The sequence below is a fragment of the Engystomops pustulosus genome, chromosome 3, assembly GCF_040894005.1.
Source record: "Engystomops pustulosus chromosome 3, aEngPut4.maternal, whole genome shotgun sequence".
In the NCBI taxonomy this organism is placed as follows: Eukaryota; Metazoa; Chordata; class Amphibia; order Anura; family Leptodactylidae; genus Engystomops; species Engystomops pustulosus.
The window spans coordinates 1,540,531-1,562,530 of NC_092413.1; positions in this window are offsets into that span (position 1 = coordinate 1,540,531).

The window sequence follows — 22,000 nt, forward strand, 5'->3', positions numbered from 1 at the left end:
TTCTGAATTAAGTCAAATATTGCGCACCTTTTCGTTCGATCACTCAACCCTCGGATATTCCATGACATGATTCTTACCGCCATTTAATCAAAAAAAAAAAAAAAAAAAAAAAAGATATAAACCAACAGAAACAGTTTCCTCCGGCTCCCCTCTCCTCCCCCCCCCCTCTCCTCCCCCACCCCCCCCCCCCTTTTCCCTCCCTCCTCCCCCCCCCTTCTTCTCCCCCGTAGCCTACCCTTAATCTATACGTAGACCTCTTCGACTCCTTGCGCCATCCTCCCCCAACCCCGCCCCCTCCCAAAATCTCAGGTTATCGTCAGCACCAGTATGGCCCTTAGGCTCTTATCATATTTCAGGAGGTTTCCACCCCCTGGGCTTCTAGCCATTCCGACACCTCTTCCGGACTATCAAAAAACCAAGTTCTCTCCTTAAAAATGACTCTCATCTTGGCTGGGAATAGGACTGAGAATTTGATATTGGCTTCCGACAATCTTTTTTTTACTCCCTTGTAACTGGCTCTCATCCTCTGAGTTTCTCTTGCGTAGTCTGGGTATATAGATACCCGCGCCCCATTTACCATTAATGGTGCCTTCTCCCGAGCCTTACGGATAATTGTGTCCCTATCCTGGGAGTTAAAAATTTTAACTAGGATAGCTCTGGGGGGACCCCCTTGTATACCTTTCTTGAAGGGGACTCTATGCGCCCTCTCTAACCCAAAAAAGGGGGAGAAGTTTTCACGTCCCCACAATCCCTCCAACCATTCCGTCATCTCCTGTACCATGTCTGTCCCCTTTTCCCCCTCCGGGTATCCCACTATCCTGATATTACTCCTCCTGGAGCGGTTCTCCAGGTCAGTAACTTTGTCTTTTAGGGATTTGTTGTCTCTTTTCAGGTCCTCTAGCGAAGCCTTTACACCTCTTACTTCTTGTTCTAATAGTTTTAGTCCCTTTTCTGTGTTTTTAAACTGACCCCTCAGCTTATTCACCTCTTCCTTTACCACAGAAATCTCTGCCAGGGCCCCTCCCATTTGTTCGTTCAGGGAGTCCACTGTATTTTTTAGTTCTTTTACTGTGGAGAGTATCTCAGTCAGAATACCACTGGTGTCCTGGGCTGTCTCAGCATCCTGTGGGGCTGAGTACTCTGATCCCGGGACACCAGGGTTATCCTCTGTCACTTTCCTATCGCCCTTCTCTTTTCCGTTAGCCGAAGATTTTACAGGCGATGCCTTCCACATTTTCTCCAGCCCCGTGGACTTACGGGCGCTATTTTTAGGCGGCATCTCTCTTTCCCTTTTCCTCCTATGCTCACTAGTCTGACTTCTGGTGTGCAGTGTTGGTTCTCGTAAACTGTAACTATTATACCCCTGCTTACTCTACATCAGATAAATTAATCCCTAACCAATATCAATATAGATACACACTCTTACAGTTTTTTTTTTTTTTTTTTTTTTTTTTTTTATAATTCCAAGAGGACCGGGGGGGGAATTTAAGACTCCCTCAGCAATGGGTATCCCCGTAGTCCCTGTTATTATACAGTTAAACACTCAATCCCCTTATTTGAGCCAAGGGAAGTGTAGAAACCAAGAGGAATTTATTCAGCTCCACATAACCATGAGGTTTAAAACCTCCACCCAGCGTCCTAGTCATCAGACTCTGAAGATACCAGCATCAAATCTCGTTATATTCAAGAGTGACGGTTAACATAGAGACAGGCAGGGAATAAAGTCAGAGGTAAACTCAAGCAATGATCGCAAGGAGAAAATATATCACTTTGGTACAACAGCAAACAGCAGCAGTCCAATACACGTCTTCCTTTCCCTTTTTTTTTTTTTTTTTTTTTTTTTTTTCCCCTTATGCCCCCTGGTCAGGCTTCTGGTACACGGTGTTAGTTTTCGTATACTTTTAACTATTATGGCCCTGCTTAATCTATAACACAGAAAATAAGCCCTTGGCGGTGTTGCCGTTGGTACACCGCTTTAGAGTTCAAGCTCCTTCAGGACCAACCCCAGCCCTCCGATTAGGGGGATCCGTCAGCTAGGCCGTCTATAACAGCTGACCATCAACACGAAGACTGGCAGGGGAATTTATTTGAGGCATGCGGTCTTGGCTCAGGCCGTAGGCGCCCAAGGAGATGAAAGAAGAGAAAGTCTTATCATTGCGGTAAAAGCAGGTGGATCAGCAGAAACTGACGAGCCAATACACTTCACACCCTCATAGAGATGTTTCTTTATAGGCGTTTTATCTCATAGCTCTTTCTACCGATGTTTAACCAAATCAGCGACCCCCATATCAGATCTAGGTGCTCTTGGGTATAGCGGTTAGCACAGGGCGGAACAAGAGTAGATGTTAATTGTTAATTGTTAGTACCAAAGGCACGTAAGAGATCATTCGGTCGGAGGGTCTCCACTGCTTAGCAAAATGTCACTTTATAATTCAAATCTCCACAAGCACTATTACCGAACACCTATATTAGTTCATGCCTTCCGAGGGGTTAATAAAGAAATGAAGAAGCTGTAGCATAAAGGAGAATTGCAAAGCAAGCAGGAGATAGCAGTTAGTTGAAGCTAAGGCAAAAGCAGGGGGGCAACATACAGTCAGACGATCTCACCAGTCTTCCTCACGACGTCCCTGCAGATCTTCCACGTAGAGAAATATTCCGGGAACCGTGACTTGTCCGGCTCCCAACTCCCGTAGCAGTATCTAGCAGGGTCTGCGCATATAGCCGAGGATCTTTTCTTGCTTTTCTTGCTCCCCGCTGCTCACAGGGTACTCTCCTAGTACCCCTCCTGGCTTCCTGCCCAGCTGAAGTGCCGCAATCCCTCGGTGCCGGTAAACTCCATAAGCTCCCGTAGGTGGCTGCCCTCACCTCTCACGCCATACGAGGAGCAGTCCCCCCGTGCCGGTGAAGATAAAGAGTCCGGTGGAGCAATAAGGCTTTCGGGGAATTATAGTCGGCTGACCCTCCGGCAGTGCGGTGTAGGAAGAGCTGGGTCTCGAGACGTTCCGCTGCGGGTACTTGGAAGTCTCAGGTGCCGGAGACAGCTAGTCGCAGGACCGCCGAACCTCCATCAAGTTACGGGCGGGAGCGCTTGGCTGGGGGAGGAGCGTCGCGGCGTGCTTCCTCACATCGCGGCGTCCACGCCCTGTGTCAGCATATGACAGCAACGCCCTGTGTCAGCCGATCTCACCTCTATCTGATGAACTCACCTATAATCTAATGATCTCACCTCTATATGATGATCTCCCCTCTATCTGATGATCTCACCTCTATCTGATGATCTCACCTCTAATCTGATGATCTCACCTCTATCTAATGATCTCACCTCTATCTGATGATCTCACCTCTATCTAATGATCTCCCCTCTATCTAATGATCTCACCTCTATCTGATGATCTCACCTCTATCTAATGATCTCCCCTCTATCTGATGATCTCCCCTCTATCTAATGATCTCACCTCTATCTAATGATCTCACCTCTATCTGATGATCTCCCCTCTATCTAATGATCTCCCCTCTATCTGATGATCTCCCCTCTATCTAATGATCTCACCTCTATCTAATGATCTCACCTCTATCTAGTGATCTCACCTCTATCTAATGATCTCCCCTCTATCTGATGATCTCCCCTCTATCTGATGATCTCCCCTCTATCTGATGATCTCCTCTCTATCTAATGATCTCACCTCTATCTGATGAACTCACCTATAATCTAATGATCTCACCTCTATATGATGATCTCCCCTCTATCTGATGATCTCACCTCTATCTGATGATCTCACCTCTAATCTGATGATCTCACCTCTATCTAATGATCTCACCTCTATCTGATGATCTCACCTCTATCTAATGATCTCCCCTCTATCTAATGATCTCACCTCTATCTGATGATCTCACCTCTATCTAATGATCTCCCCTCTATCTGATGATCTCCCCTCTATCTAATGATCTCACCTCTATCTAATGATCTCACCTCTATCTGATGATCTCCCCTCTATCTAATGATCTCCCCTCTATCTGATGATCTCCCCTCTATCTAATGATCTCACCTCTATCTAATGATCTCACCTCTATCAAATGATCTCCCCTCTAACTAATGATCTCACCTCTATCTGTTGATTTCACATATTTCTAATGATCTCACCTCTATCTGATGATCTCACCTCTATCTAATGATCTCACCTCTATCTAATGATCTCACCTCTATCTAGTGATCTCACCTCTATCAAATGATCTCCCCTCTAACTAATGATCTCACCTCTATCTGTTGATTTCACCTATTTCTAATTATCTCACCTCTATCTGATAATCTCACCTATAATCTGATAATCTCAACTTTATCTGATGATCTGCTCTCTATCTGATGATCTCACCTCTATCTAATGATCTCACCTCTATCTAATGATCTCAACTCTATCTGATAATCTAAACTTTATCTGAAGATCTGCTCTCTATCTGATGATCTCACCTCTATCTAATGATCTTACCTTTATCTGATGATCTCACCTGTATCTAATGATCTCACCTTTATCTGATGATCTCAACTCTATCTAATGATCTCATCTCTATCTAATGTTCTCACCTCTATCTAATGGTCTCACCTCTATCTAATGATCTCCCCTCTATCTAATGAGATCACCTCTATCTGATGATTTCACCTATACCTGATGATTTCACCTCTATCTGATGATCTCACCTATAATTTAGGATATCATCTATAATCTGAAGATCTCAGCTCTATTTGATGATCCCACCTCTATCTCATAATCTCACCTCTATCTAATGATCTCACCTCTATCTGATTATCTCACCTCTAACCCTTGATCTCCCCTCTATCTGATGATCTCCCCTCTATCTGATGATCTCCCCTCTATCTAATGATCTCACCTCTATCTGATGATCTCACCTCTATCTACTGATCTCACCTCTATCTGATGATCTCCCCTCTATCTGATGATCTCCCCTCTATCTGATGATCTCCCCTCTATCTGATGATCTCACCTCTATCTGATGATCTCACCTCTATCTGATGATCTCACCTCTATATAATGATCTCACCTCTATCTGATGATCTCCCTTCTATCTGATGATCTCCCCTCTATCTGATGATCTCACCTCTATCTAATAATCTCACCTCTATCTAATGATCTCACCTCTATCTGATTATCTCACCTCTAACTCTTGATCTCCCCTCTATCTGATGATCTCACCTCTATCTGATGATCTCCCCTCTATCTAATGATCTCCCCTCTATCTAATGATCTCACCTCTATCTAATGATCTCACCTCTATCTAGTGATCTCACCTCTATCAAATGATCTCCCCTCTATCAAATGATCTCCCCTCTATCTAATGATCTCAGTTATAATCTGATGATCTCCCCTCTGACTCATGATCTCCCCTCTATCTGTTGATTTCACATATTTCTAATTATCTCACCTATCTGATGATCTCACCTATAATCTGATGATCTCACCTCTATCTAATGATCTCCAGTCTATCTGATGATCTCATCTCTATCTGATGATCTCACCTCTATAAGATGCACTCACCACTATCTAATGATTTCACCTCTATCTGATGATCTCACTTCTATCTGATGATCTCACCTCTATCTAATGATCTCCCCTCTATCTAATGCTCTCACCTTTATCTGATGATCTCACCTCTATCTGATGATCTCACCTCTATCTAATGATCTCACCTCTATCTGATGATCTCACCTATAATCTGATGATCCCCCCTCTATCTGATGATCTCTCCTCTATCTGATGATCTCCCCTCTATCTGATGATCTCACCTCTATCTGATGATTTCACCTCTAACTGATGATCTCACCTCTATCTGATGATCTCCCCTCTATCTGATGATCTCACCTCTATCTGATGATCTCCCCTCTATCTGATGATCTCACCTCTATCTGATGATCTCACCTCTATCTGATGATCTCACCTCTATCTGATGATCTCCCCTCTATCTAATGATCTCACCTCTATCTAATGATCTCACCTCTATCTAATGATCTAACCTCTATCTGATGATCTCACCTCTATCTGATGATCTCACCTCTATCTGATGATCTCACCTCTAATCTGATGATCTCACCTCTAATCTGATGAACTCACCTCTATCTGATGATTTCAACTCTAACTGATCATCTCACCTCTATCTAATGATCTCCCCTCTATCTAATGATCTCCCCTCTATCTGATGATCTCAGCTATAATCTGATGATCTCCCCTCTAACTAATCATCTCCCCTCTATCTGTTGATTTCACATATTTCTAATTATCTCACCTCTATCTGATGATCTCACCTATAATCTGATGATCTCACCTCTATCTAATGATTTCACCTCTATCTGATGATCTCACCTCTATAAGATGCACTCACCACTATCTAATGATTTCACCTCTATCTGATGATCTCACCTCTATCTGATGATCTCACCTCTAATCTGATGATCTCCCCTCTATCTGATGAACTCACCTCTATCTGATGATCTCACCTCTATCTGATGATCTCACCTCTATAAGATGCACTCACCTCTATCTGATGATCTCACCTCTAATCGGATGATCTCACCTCTAATCTGATGATCTCCCCTCTATCTGATCATCTCACCTCTATCTGATCATCTCACCTCTATCTGATCATCTCACCTATAATCTGATGATCTCACCTCTATCTGATGATCTCACCTATAATCTGATGATCTCACCTCTATTTAAAAATCTCACCTCTATCTAATGATCTCACCTCTATCTGATGATCTCCTCTCTATCTAATGATCCCACCTCTATCTAATGATCTCACCTCTATCTGATTATCTCCTCTCTATCTAATGATCTCACCTCTATCTGATGATCTCACCTATAATCTGATGATCTCACCTATAATCTGATGATCTCACCTATAATCTGATGATCTCACCTCTATCTGATGATCTCACCTCTATCTAATGATCTCACCTATAATCTAATGATCTCACCTCTATCTAATGATCTCAACTCTATCTGATGATCTCCCCTCTATCTGATGATCTTACCTCTATCTCATGATCTCACCTCTATCTGATGATCTCCCCTCTATCTGATGATCTTACCTCTTTCTCATGATATCACCTCTATCTGATGATCTCACCTCTATCTCATGATCTCACCTTTATCTGATGATCTCACCTATAATCTGATGATCTCACCTCTATCTGATGAACTCACCTATAATCTGATGATCTCCCCTCTATCTACTGATCTCACCTCTATCTGATGATCTCACCTATAATCTGATGATCTCACCTCTATCTGATGAATTCACCTATAATCTGATGATCTCACCGCTATCTGATGACCTCACCTATAATCTGATGATCTCACCTCTATCTGATGATCTCACCTATAATCTGATGATCTCACCTCTATCTGATGATCTCACCTCTATCTAATGATCTCACCTCTATCTAATGATCTCACCTATAATCTAATGATCTCACCTCTATCTAATGATCTCCCCTCTATCTGATGGTCGCCCCTCTATCTGATGATCTTACCTCTATCTGATGATCTCACCTCTATCTGATGATCTCACCTCTATCTGATAATCTCACCTCTATCTAATGATCTCAACTCTATCTAATGATCTCACCTATAATCTAATGATCTCACCTCTATCTGATGATCTCCCCTCTATCTAATGATCTCAACTCTATCTGATGATCTTACCTCTATCTGATGTTCTTACCTCTATCTGATGATCTCTCCTCTATCTCATGATCTCACCTCTATCTGAGGATCTCACCTCTATCTGATGATCTCCCCTCTATCTAATGATCTCCCCTCTATCTGATGATCTCACCTCTAATCTGATGATCTCCCCTCTAATCTGATGATCTCACCTCTATCTGATGATCTCACCTTTATCTGATGATCTCACCTATAATCTGATGATCTCACCTATAATCTGATGAACTCACCTCTATCTGATGATCTCACCTATAATCTAATGATCTCACCTCTATATGATGATCTCCCCTCTATCTAATGATCTCACCTCTATCTGATGATCTCACCTCTATCTGATGATCTCACCTCTATCTGATGATTTCACTTCTATCTGATGATCTCCCCTATAATCTGATGATCTCCCCTCTATCTGATGATCTCACCTCTATCTGATGATCTCACCTCTATCTGATGATCTCCCCTCTATCTGATGATCTCACCTCTATCTAATAATCTCACCTCTATCTAATGATCTCACCTCTATCTGATGATCTCACCTCTATCTACTGATCTCACCTGTATCTGATGATCTCACCTCTATCTGATGATCTCACCTCTATCTAATGATCCCACCTCTATCTAATGATCTCACCTCTATCTGATGATCTCCCCTCTATCTGATGATCTCCCCTCTATCTGATGATCTCCCCTCTATCTGATCATCTCACCTCTAATCTGATGATCTCCCCTCTATCTGATGAACTCACCTCTATCTGATGATCTCACCTCTATCTGATGATCTCACCTCTATAAGATGCACTCACCTCTATCTGATGATCTCACCTCTAATCGGATGATCTCACCTCTAATCTGATGACCTCCCCTCTATCTGATGATCTCACCTCTATCTGATCATCTCACCTCTATCTGATCATCTCACCTCTATCTGATGATCTCACCTATAATCTGATGATCTCACCTCTATCTGATGATCTCACCTATAATCTGATGATCTCACCTCTATTTAATAATCTCACCTCTATCTAATGATCTCACCTCTATCTGATGATCTCCTCTCTATCTAATGATCCCACCTCTATCTAATGATCTCACCTCTATCTGATTATCTCCTCTCTATCTAATGATCTCACCTCTATCTGATGATCTCACCTATAATCTGATGATCTCACCTATAATCTGATGATCTCACCTATAATCTGATGATCTCACCTCTATCTGATGATCTCACCTCTATCTAATGATCTCACCTATAATCTAATGATCTCACCTCTATCTAATGATCTCAACTCTATCTGATGATCTCCCCTCTATCTGATGATCTCAACTCTATCTGATGATCTCACCTCTATAAGATGCACTCACCTCTATCTGATGATCTCACCTCTAATCGGATGATCTCACCACTAATCTGATGATCTCCCCTCTATCTGATGATCTCACCTCTATCTGATCATCTCACCTCTATCTGATGATCTCACCTCTATCTGATGATCTCACCTCTATCTGATGATCTCACCTATAATCTGATGATCTCACCTCTATTTAATAATCTCACCTCTATCTAATGATCTCACCTCTATCTGATGATCTCCTCTCTATCTAATGATCCCACCTCTATCTAATGATCTCACCTCTATCTGATTATCTCCTCTCTATCTAATGATCTCACCTATAATCTGATGATCTCACCTATAATCTGATGATCTCACCTATAATCTGATGATCTCACCTATAATCTGATGATCTCACCTCTATCTGATGATCTCACCTCTATCTAATGATCTTACCTATAATCTAATGATCTCACCTCTATCTAATGATCTCAACTCTATCTGATGATCTCCCCTCTATCTGATGATCTTACCTCTATCTCATGATCTCACCTCTATCTGATGATCTCCCCTCTATCTGATGATCTTACCTCTTTCATATGATATCACCTCTATCTGATGATCTCACCTCTATCTCATGATCTCACCTCTATCTAATGATCTCACCTATAATCTGATGATCTCACCTCTATCTGATGAACTCACCTATAATCTGATGATCTCACCTCTATCTACTGATCTCACCTCTATCTGATGATCTCACCTATAATCTGATGATCTCACCTCTATCTGATGAACTCACCTATAATCTGATGATCTCACCGCTATCTGATGACCTCACCTATAATCTGATGATCTCACCTCTATCTGATGATCTCACCTATAATCTGATGATCTCACCTCTATCTGATGATCTCACCTCTATCTAATGATCTCACCTCTATCTAATGATCTCACCTATAATCTAATGATCTCACCTCTATCTAATGATCTCCCCTCTATCTGATGATCTCCCCTCTATCTAATGATCTCCCCTCTATCTGATGGTCTCCCCTCTATCTGATGATCTTACCTCTATCTGATGATCTCACCTCTATCTGATGATCTCACCTCTATCTGATAATCTCACCTCTATCTAATGATCTCAACTCTATCTAATGATCTCACCTATAATCTAATGATCTCACCTCTATCTAATGATCTCAACTCTATCTGATGATCTTACCTCTATCTGATGTTCTTACCTCTATCTGATGATCTCTCCTCTATCTCATGATCTCACCTCTATCTGAGGATCTCACCTCTATCTGATGATCTCCCCTCTATCTAATGATCTCCCCTCTATCTGATGATCTCACCTCTAATCTGATGATCTCCCCTCTAATCTGATGATCTCACCTCTATCTGATGATCTCACCTTTATCTGATGATCTCACCTATAATCTGATGATCTCACCTATAATCTGATGAACTCTCCTCTATCTGATGATCTCACCTATAATCTGATGATCTCACCTCTATCTGATGATCTCCTCTCTATCTGATGATCTCCTCTATATCTAATGATTTCACTTCTATCTGATGATCTCCCCTATAATCTGATGATCTCCCCTCTATCTGATGATCTCACCTCTATCTGATGATCTCACCTCTATCTGATGATTTCACCTCTATCTGATGATCTCACCTCTATCTAATGATCTCACCTCTATCTAATGATCTCACCCACCTCTATTCTGATGATCTCACCTCTATCTAATGATCTCACCTCTATCTGATGATCTCAACTCTATCTGATGATCTCACCTCTATCTAATGATCCCACCTCTATCTAATGATCTCACCTCTATCTGATGATCTCCCCTCTATCTGATGATCTCACCTCTTTCTAATGATCTCACCTCTATCTAAAGATCTCACCTCTATCTCATGATCTCATCTCTATCTGATGATCTCCCCTATAATCTGATGATCTCACCTCTATCTGATGATCTTCCCTATAATCTGATGATCTCCCCTCTATCTGATGATTTCACCTCTATCTGATGATTTCACCTCTATCTGATGATCTCACCTCTAATCTGATGATCTCACCTCTATCTAATGATCTCACCTCTATCTGATGATCTCTCCTCTATCTGATGATCTCCCCTCTATCTAATGATCTCACCTCTATCTAATGATCTCACCTCTATCTGATGATCTCACCTCTATCTACTGATCTCACCTGTATCTGATGATCTCACCTCTATCTGATGATCTCACTTCTATCTAATGATCCCACCTCTATCTGATGATCTCAACTCTATCTGATGATCTCACCTCTATCTAATGATCCCACCTCTATCTAATGATCTCACCTCTATCTGATGATCTCCCCTCTATCTGATGATCTCCCCTCTATCTGATGATCTCCCCTCTATCTGATGATCTCCCCTCTATCTAATGATCTCACCTCTATCTGATGATCTCACCTCTATCTGATGATCTCCCCTCTATCTGATGATCTCCCCTCTATCTGATGATCTCCCCTCTATCTGATGATCTCACCTCTATCTGATGATCTCACCTCTATCTAATGATCTCACCTCTATCTAATGATCTCACCTATAATCTGATGATCTCACCTATCATTGATCGCAGGTCCTGCAGCACCATCTCGCTTGCTATCTAATGAGATTGGCAGGTCATGGTGTTACCCGCTGCCGTATATTCACACTTTTGATAATTCGTCTTGAAGAATGTTATCAGGGAAATTTCCTTATGCTGATAGCAGACGACAGAGAACGTAGCCGCAGGCAACAGCTGCTGAGTGTTGGGACTTAAGCTAAAATAAAATCTCGTTGTGCCGGGGGAACGTGTTGTGAAGTGAGACGTTCTGGACAATATTTGTATCGCAGCTGTAGTATAATTAATAATGGATGGATAATGGAGAAAATCCACTGAGGCTGGAACACCCCCACCTGTGGTGCATGAGGAGCTATTTATAGAGGAGGGGGCACTGAGCACACGTCTACTGCCCCAAACTCCTTTTCACCCCCTGTCCACCAGTACAGGAGACCAGAACAAGACAAAGGGGCTCATTCACCAAGGACCTCGCACCTTCAGCTGTCAGCCCCTGCACATAGTACACCCCCTGCACATAGTACACCCCCCTGCACATAGTACACCCCCTGCACATAGTACACACACCCTGCACATAGTACACACCCCTGCACATAGTACACCCCTGCACATAGTACACCCCCTGCACATAGTACTCCCCCTGCACATAGTACACCCCCTGCACATAGTACACCCCCTGCACATAGTACACTCCCTGCACATAGTACACACCCTGCACATAGTACACACACCCTGCACATAGTACACCCCCTGCACATAGTACACCCCCCTGCACATAGTACACCCCCTGCACATAGTACACACACCCTGCACATAGTACACACCCCTGCACATAGTACACCCCTGCACATAGTACACCCCCTGCACATAGTACTCCCCCTGCACATAGTACACCCCCTGCACATAGTACACCCCCTGCACATAGTACACACCCCCTGCACATAGTACACACCCTGCACATAGTACACCCTCTGCACATAGTACACACCCCCTGCACATAGTACACCCCCTGCACATAGTACACCCCCTGTACATAGTACACACACCCTGCACATAGTACACACCCCCTGCACATAGTACACACACCCTGCACATAGTACACTCCCTGTACATAGTACACACACCCTGCACATAGTACACACCCCCTGCACATAGTACACCCCCCTGCACATAGTACACCCTGCACATAGTACACACCCCTGCACATAGTACACACCCCTGCACATAGTACACCCCCTGCACATAGTACACACCCAGCACATGGTATACCCTGCACATAGTACATCCCCTGCACATAGTACACCCCCTGCACATAGCACACACCCCCTGCACATAGCACACACTGCACATAGTACACACCCTGCACATAGTACACATCCCCATGCACATAGTACACACATCCTGCACATAGTACACCCCCCCTGCACATAGCACACACCCCCTGCACATAGTACACACCCTGCACATAGTACACACTGCACATAGTACACACCCCCTGCACATAGCGCACACCCCCTGCACATAGCACACACCCCCTGCACATAGTACACACCCCCTGCACATAGTACATCCCACTGCACATAGTACATCCCCCTGCACATAGTACACACCCCCTGCACATAGTACATCCCACTGCACATAGTACACCCCCCCTGCACATAGTACACCCCCTGCACATAGTACACCCTGCACATAGTACACACCCCCTGCACATAGTACACACCCCCTGCACATAGTACACACCCCCTGCACATAGTACATCCCCCTGCACATAGTACACCCCCTTCACATAGTACACTCTGCACATAGTACACGCCCCCTGTACATAGTACACACCCTGCACATAGTACACCCCCTGCACATAGTACACCCCCTGCACATAGTACAGCCCCCTGCACATAGTACACACCCCCTGCACATAGTACACCCCCTGCACATAGTACACCCTGCACATAGTACACACCCCCTGCACATAGTACACACCCTGCACATAGTAGACACCCACTGCACATAGTACACACCCTGCACATAGTACACCTCCTGCACATAGTACACCCCCCCTGCGCATAGTACACACCCTGCACATAGCACACACCCCCTGCACATAGTACACCCCTGCACATAGTACACCCCCTGTACATAGTACACACCCCCTGTACATAGTACACACCCCCTGCACATAGTACACCCCCTGCACATAGTACACGCCCCCTGTACATAGTACACACCCTGCACATAGTACACCCCCTGCACATAGTACACACCCCCTGCACATAGTACACACCCTGCACATAGCACACACCCCCTGCACATAGTACACCCCTGCACATAGTACACCCCCTGTACATAGTACACCCCCTGCACATAGTACACCCCCTGCACATAGTACACCACCTGCACATAGTACACACACCCTGCACATAGTACACCCCCTGCACATAGTACACGCCCCCTGTACATAGTACACACCCTGCACATAGTACACCCCCTGCACATAGTACACCCCCTGCACATAGTACAGCCCCTGCACATAGTACACACCCCCTGTACATAGTACACACCCTGCACATAGTACACCCCCTGCACATAGTACACCCCCTGCACATAGTACATCCCCTGCACATAGTACACAGGACCCTGCACATAGCACACACCCTGCACATAGTACACACCCCCTGCACATAGTACACACCCCCTGCACATAGTACACCCCCTGCACATAGTACACGCCCCCTGTACATAGTACACACCCTGCACATAGTACACCCCCTGCACATAGTACACGCCCCCTGTACATAGTACACACCCTGCACATAGTACACCCCCTGCACATAGTACTGACCCCCTGCACATAGTACACACCCTGCACATAGCACACACCCCCTGCACATAGTACACCCCTGCACGTAGTACACCCCCTGTACATAGTACACCCCCTGCACATAGTACACCCCCTGCACATAGTACACGCCCCCTGTACATAGTACACACCCTGCACATAGTACACCCCCTGCACATAGTACACACCCCCTGCACATAGTACACACCCTGCACATAGTACACAGGACACTGCACATAGTACACACCCCCTGCACATAGTACACTGCCCCTGCACATAGTACACACCCTGCACATAGTACACCCCCTGCACATAGTACACACTGCACATAGTACACACCCCCTGCACATAGTACACACCCCCTGCACATAGTACACCCCCTGCACATAGTACACCCCCCTGCACATAGTACACACCCCCTGTACATAGTACACCCCCCTGCACATAGTACACCCTGCATATCCCTTTCTTGACCTGATGTGATATTTCCAGGTGGGATCTACAGCAATCGGAATATCTTATAGTATAAATTTTCTCAATCTGTAGATCAATAACATCTCGCTGCTCGCGGATCGATCCAGAAGCTTCTTTGATTCTTGGCTTCAGATGTGACTATTTCATATTTTATCCCACCTTTCAGTAACATTAAAGGTGTTCAGTGCTTTGCCTGCTGGCCTGGGATAGCGCCCCTGTGTGTATGTGGCCATGTCTGGTACTGCAGTGGTATATGCTGTCACATGTATGAGGGCAGAGCTGGGGGTCAGTATTCTGGGATTAGACCCCCATGATTCCTGGATCATTGTCCAGGGTGAGATACATCCCATGGTCTCTGTGCTAAGCCAGATTAGTATGAGCCTCATCCATCTGTCCCATGTAATGTCTGCATTCCCTATAGATGCTATAAGGAGTTCTGCTCCATGTAAAGCTGAGTGCCTCAGGCTCCTATACATTATACATGGACGGGGACAGGGACAGGACAGGAACAGAGCAGGGACAGGACGGGGACAGAGTGATGACAGATCAGGGACTGGACGGGGACAGAGCGGAGACAGGACGGGGACAGGACAGGGACAGGATGGGGACAAAGCGGGGACAGAGTGTGGACAGGAAGGGGACAGAGATGGGACAGGACGTGGACAGGAAGGGGACAGAGATGGGACAGGACGTGGACAGGAAGGGGACAGAGATGGGACAGGACGGGGACAGAGTGATGACAGATCAGGGACTGGACGGGGACAGAGTGGAGACAGGACGGGGACAGGACAGGGACAGGATGGGGACAGAGCGGGGACAGAGTGGGGCCTGGAAGGGGACAGGAAGGGGACAGAGTGGGAACAGAGTGTGGACAGGAAGGGGACAGAGATGGGACAGGACGTGGACAGGAAGGGGACAGAGATGGGACAGGACGTGGACAGGAAGGGGACAGAGATGGGACAGGACAGGGAAAGGAAGGGGACAGGGCGTGGACAGGGCAGGGACAGGGCAAGGACAGAGAAGGGACAGGGCGGGGACAGAGCATGGACAGGACGGGGACAGAGCGAGGACAGAACGGGGACAGGACAGGGACAGAGCGAGGACAGAGCAGGGGCAGGAGGGTGACAGGGCGGGGACAGAGCGAGGATAGAGCAGGGACAGGGTGGGGACAGACCGGGGACAGGACGGGGACAGGACGAGGACAGAACCGGAAATGGACAAGGACAGTACCGGGACAGGACGGGGAGAGAGCGGGGAGAGGGACAGGGCGGGGACAGGATAAGGCAGGGACACAGCGGGGACAGAGCGGGGACAAATCGAGGACAGGACGGGGACAGGGTGGGAACAGAGCAGGGACAGAGCGAGGACAGAACAAGGACAGAGCAGAGACAGGACAGGGACAGAGCGAGGATAGGGTGGGGACAAAGCAGAGACAGAGTAGGGACAGAGCAGGACAGGATGGGGACCGAGCAGGGACAGAGCAGGACAGGATGGTGACAGGACGAAGACAGGGCAGGGACAGGACGGGGACAGAGTGGGACAGGACGGGGGCAGGACAGGAACTTTGCACGTTCTTTCTCGTGTAAACGCCTTGCACAGGTGTAAGAAGTGTCGGCACCGCTATTGTGTTGCACGTGACCGTCTTGTGGCGCGGCTGCGATAGAGCCAGAGCTGGGGGAGGTTTCTTGCAACAGGATTACGTTGTATGTTATCACTCTGCCAAGTCCTGCTGCAATGGTAGCAGACCCTCAGCTGTGAGCAGTATTCCTGGTGGATGACTGCGCTGTATTCTTCCGTTGATGGATGATCTGCAGATATTCCCATAAAATCATCAGAAAGATAATTGTAATCTCAGACAAGAAGCGTGAATGGCGGGAGAACTGCTCTCAGCGGCGCCATCTGTGACGAAAACTCAGCTGTAAATAATAATTAATTCATTCCAATTCATTAAGGCAACAAGAGAGACGTGAAAATCCGGATGGCGGCGGAGACAGGAGACGCATCTATCATATCATGTCCCCCTGTGTATCCAGAGTGAGGGGCTCCCCATGTCATGTGACCAATGCCCATAGGCTGGAGCCCCCTCTCATGGATGTTGTGTGTTGGGGGCCCCCACGTTCTTTGCCTCGGTCTCTGTCCTCGTCCCCTGGATCTCTGGGGTCCCTTCTTCACCTCTTCCATGATTCTGAGCAGTCTGGAGGCTCCATCCTATAGATCCGGCCTCTGTCCACGCCCCTCGGCTCTCTATGATCCGTTCTTCACCTCTTCCATGATTCTGAGTCTGATTCCATGTTACGGATCTGGCCCCTGTCCTCATCCCTCAGTTCTCTGGGGTCCGTTCTTCACCTCTTCCATGATTCTGAGCAGTCTGGAGGCTTCGTGCCATGGATCCGGCCCCTGTCCTCGTCCCCTGGATCTCTGGGGTCCATTCTTCACCTCTTCCATGATTCTGAGCAGTCTGGAGGCTTCATGTTATGGATCCGGCCCCTGTCCTCGTCCCCTGGATCTCTGGGGTCCGTTCTTCGCCTCTTCCATGATTCTGAGCAGTCTGGAGGCTTCATGCTATGTATCCGGCCCCTGTCCTCATCCCTCAGTTCTCTGGGGTCCGTTCTTCACCTCTTCCATGATTCTGAGCAGTCTGGAGGCTTCGTGCCATGGATCCGGCCCCTGTCCTCGTCCCCTGGATCTCTGGGGTCCATTCTTCACCTCTTCCATGATTCTGAGCAGTCTGGAGGCTTCATGTTATGGATCCGGCCCCTGTCCTCGTCCCCTGGATCTCTGGGGTCCGTTCTTCGCCTCTTCCATGATTCTGAGCAGTCTGGAGGCTTCATGCTATGTATCCGGCCCCTGTGCTCGTCCCTCGGCTCTCTGGGGTCCGTTCTTTGCCTCTTCCATGATTCTGAGCAGTCTGGAGGCTTCATTTTATGGATCCGGCCCCAGTCCTCGTCCCTCGGTTCCCTGGGGTCCCTATGATAATCCCTGCTGTGGCCCCTCTCAGTATACATGCCCCTCTGTTCTCCGTGGTCCATTCTTCACCTCACCGGAGGCTGGAGGCTTCATGTTATGGAACCAGCCCCTGTCCTCTTCCCTCGGTTCTCCATGGTCCTTTCTTCACCTCTTCCATGATTCTGAGCAGTCTGGAGGCTTCATCCTAAGGATCCGGCTTCTGTCCACGCCCCTCGGCTCTCCATGATCCGTTCTTCACCTCTTGTCCGCTTATTCTCCATGGTCCGTTCTCTGCCTCTTCCATGATTCTGAGTAGTCTGGAGGCTTCATTATATGGATCTGTCCCCTGCCCTTGTCCCCTGGATCTCAGGGGTCCGTTCTCCGCCTCTTCCATGATTCTGAGCAGTCTGGAGGCTTCATGCTTGGATCCGGCCCCTGTCCTTGTCCCCCTGGTTCTCCATGATCCATTCTTCACCTCTTCCATGATTCTGAGCAGTCTGGAGGCTTCATGTTATGGATACAGCCCCTGTCCTCTTCCCTCAGTTCTCCATGGTCCTTTCTTCACCTCTTGCTCAGCCCGCAGGCTGTATAAGCGGGGGGGCTGCAGGACTGGCCGTGCTCTGGCTCCTTTAAGGGGCACGGTCCCTCCTGCTCTCCCCCTCCCCTTTCCTCCGATGGTAAATTTTCATTGGTGGCCAGTGAGTTCCGCTGGCCACTGGGGGGCAGCGGGCCAGGATATTTATTCTTGAGCGCGGAGCTAGCCAGCCTCTTTGACTGCTCCGCGCTCAAGAGATCCCACCCACCCTCCCTATGTTAATATGGTATTTATTGGTTTTTGTTAATTTTTATTCTTTGATCTTTGTTATTGCGTTATTCATGTTTGTTGTTGGTAGTCACAGCTTGGCCTGTGGTGGAATCTTGACCCTCTCGGCGGTTAGTTAAATCACCTGACGGAACAACTAGGACATGCCCCCGCGGAGGCGGGGCCAGGCATGCAAGGTGAAGTTAGGGTAAGGGTCAGGGTTCTTCCCACAGGTCATTAAATCTGTTATGTAAATAATAAAGCTGTGGCCGACCCCCTGTTTTTATCCCAAGAGTTGTAGTTGTGTTGGTTTTTTGGGAAAGGGGGAGTGGGGTACATTTTGGTTGGGTAGCGTTAATACGGTCAGTCTCCATGATTCTGAGCAGTCTGGAGGCTTCATCCTAAGGATCCGGCTTCTGTCCACGCCCCTCGGCTCTCCATGATCCGTTCTTCACCTCTTCCATGATTCTGAGCAGTCTGGAGGCTTCATCCTAAGGATCCGGCTTCTGTCCACGCCCCTCGGCTCTCCATGATCCGTTCTTCACCTCTTCCATGATTCTGAGCAGTCTGGAGGCTTCGTGCCATGGATCCGGCCCCTGTCCTCGTCCCTCGGCTCTCCATGATCCGTTCTTTACCTCTTCCATGATTCTGAGCAGTCTAGAGGCTTCATGCCATGGATCCGGCCCCTGTCCTTGTCCCCTGGATCTCTGGGGTCCGTTCTTCGCCTCTTCCATGATTCTGAGCAGTCTGGAGGCTTCATGCTATGGATCCGGCCCCTGTCCTCATCCCTCGGTTCTTTGGGGTCCGTTCTTCACCTCTTCCATGATTCTGAGCAGTCTGGAGGCTTCATGCTATGTATCCGGCCCCTGTGCTTGTCCCTCGGCTCTCTGGGGTCCGTTCTTTGCCTCTTCCATGATTCTGAGCAGTCTGGAGGCTTCATTTTATGGATCCGGCCCCTGTCCTCGTCCCTTGGTTCCCTGGGGTCCCTATGATAATCCCTGCTGTGGCCCCTCTCAGTATCCATGCCCCTCTGTTCTCCGTGGTCCATTCTTCCCCTCGCCGAAGCCTGGAGGCTTCATGTTATGGATCCAGCCCCTGTCCTTGTCCCCTGGTTCTCCATGGTCCATTCTTTGCCTCTTCCATGATTCTGAGTAGTCTGGAGGCTTCATGTTATGGATCTGTCCCCTGTCCTCATCCCCTGGATCTATGGGGTCCGTTCTTCACCTCTTCCATGATTCTGAGCAGTCAGGAGGCTTCATGCCATGGATCCGGCCCCTGTCCTCGTCCCTCGGTTCTCCATGGTCCGTTCTTCACCTCTTCCATGATTCTGAGCAGTCTGGAGGCTTCATCCTATGGATCCGGCCCCTGTCCTCATCCCTCGGCTCTCCATGATCCGTTCTTTACCTCTTCCATGATTCTGAGCAGTCTGGAGGCTTCATGCCATGGATCCGGCCCCTGTCCTCGTCCCATCGATCTCTGGGGTCCGTTCTTCGCCTCTTCCATGATTCTGAGCAGTCTGGAGGCTTCATGTTATGGATCCAGCCCCTGTCCTCGTCCCTCGGTTCTCTGGGGTCCGTTCTTCGTCTCTTCCATGATTCTGAGCAGTCTGGAGGCTTCATGCAATGGATCTGGCCCCTTTCCTCGTCCCTCGGTTCTCTGGGGTCTGTTCTTCACCTCTTCCGTGATTCTGAGCAGTCTAGAGGCTTCATGCCATGGATTCGGCCCCTGTCCTCGTCCCCTCGATCTCTGGGGTCCGTTCTTCGCCTCTTCCATGATTCTGAGCAGTCTGGAGGCTTCATGCTATGGATCCGGCCCCTGTCCTCGTCCCCTGGATCTCTGGGGTCCGCTCTTCGCCTCTTCCATGATTCTGAGCAGTCTGGAGGCTTCATGTTATGGATCCGGCCCCTGTCCTCGTCCTCTGGATCTCTGGGGTCCGTTCTTCGCCTCTTCCATGATTCTGAGCAGTTTGGAGGCTTCATGTTATGGATCCGGCCCCTGTCCTCGTCCCCTGGATCTCTGGGGTCCGTTCTTCGCCTCTTCCATGATTCTGAGCAGTTTGGAGGCTTCATGCTATGGATCCGGCCCCTGTCCTTGTCCCTTGGTTCTCCATGATCCGTTCTTCGCCTCTTCCATGATTCTGAGCAGTCTGGAGGCTTCATGTTATGGATCCGGCCCCTGGATCTCTGGGGTCCGTTCTTCGCCTCTTCCATGATTCTGAGCAGACTGGAGGCTTCATGTTATGGATCTGGCCCCTGTCCTCGTCCCCCGGTTCTTTGGGGTCCGTTCTTCGCCTCTTCCATGATTCTGAGTAGTCTGGAGTCTTCATGTTATGGATCTGGCCCCTGTCCTCGTCCCCCGGTTCTCTGGGGTCTCCGCGATTTGGCCTTTCCTCATTAAGATTCCACTTTAGAGGAGACTTCAGAATTAGTCAGATTATTGTTGTCGGCACCAGATCATTTATTTCTTTGTGACAATTTGCAGCCTAATTTTTCACAGTGAATTTCTCGGCGACACTTTGGAATATCAATACGCGTCATTAATTTTAATGAGCGATTTACAGCGGTAACCAAGACAGAACAGCTGCTTCTTGTGTGATCCAGACAGAGAGAGGATGAGTGTCAGGGACTCAGAACGTGCCTCCCGGCTGCAGGGGGGCCCCATATTCCAGGGGCTCCAAACCCCTGGTCCCCACAGCTATCTCATTACCGTAAACTGTAGGATGTGTCCCGTTACTATGGCAACAGATAAAGTCTTGCTGTGGAAGAGCCCTCACTGGTCAGACTGATCCCTCAGGGGCCACACACAGGAATGGGCCCCAGTAGTCCAGCAGGAGGCAGCGGAATCACTGAGAGTAAATGTTTTCAAAAGAATCATTTCTAATAATGTATTTCCTTTGTTGAAGTCATGTTTGAACAACAATAACGCCACCCGATCATCACGTACCATACGTGTCAAGGTCCACACATCCTCCTGAGACCCCAAACACTAATGGCCAATAACCTGGGGAGGCAGCTAAAGGATCCACCCCCGAGGAGCCTTAGATCCAGATCTTGGGTGTTGTTAGCTCATATATAAGTGAAACGTATAGTTATTATCAGGCTTCTCCCTCCACTCTGACCTGATGGGCATCCAATCACTATTAACAAGTTGGGGCAAATTTACTTACCAGGTCCATTTACGATCCCTGATCCGGACGGTCTGACAAAGATGAAGGCCGGTGCAATTCGCGTAGCTTGTGCGCCCG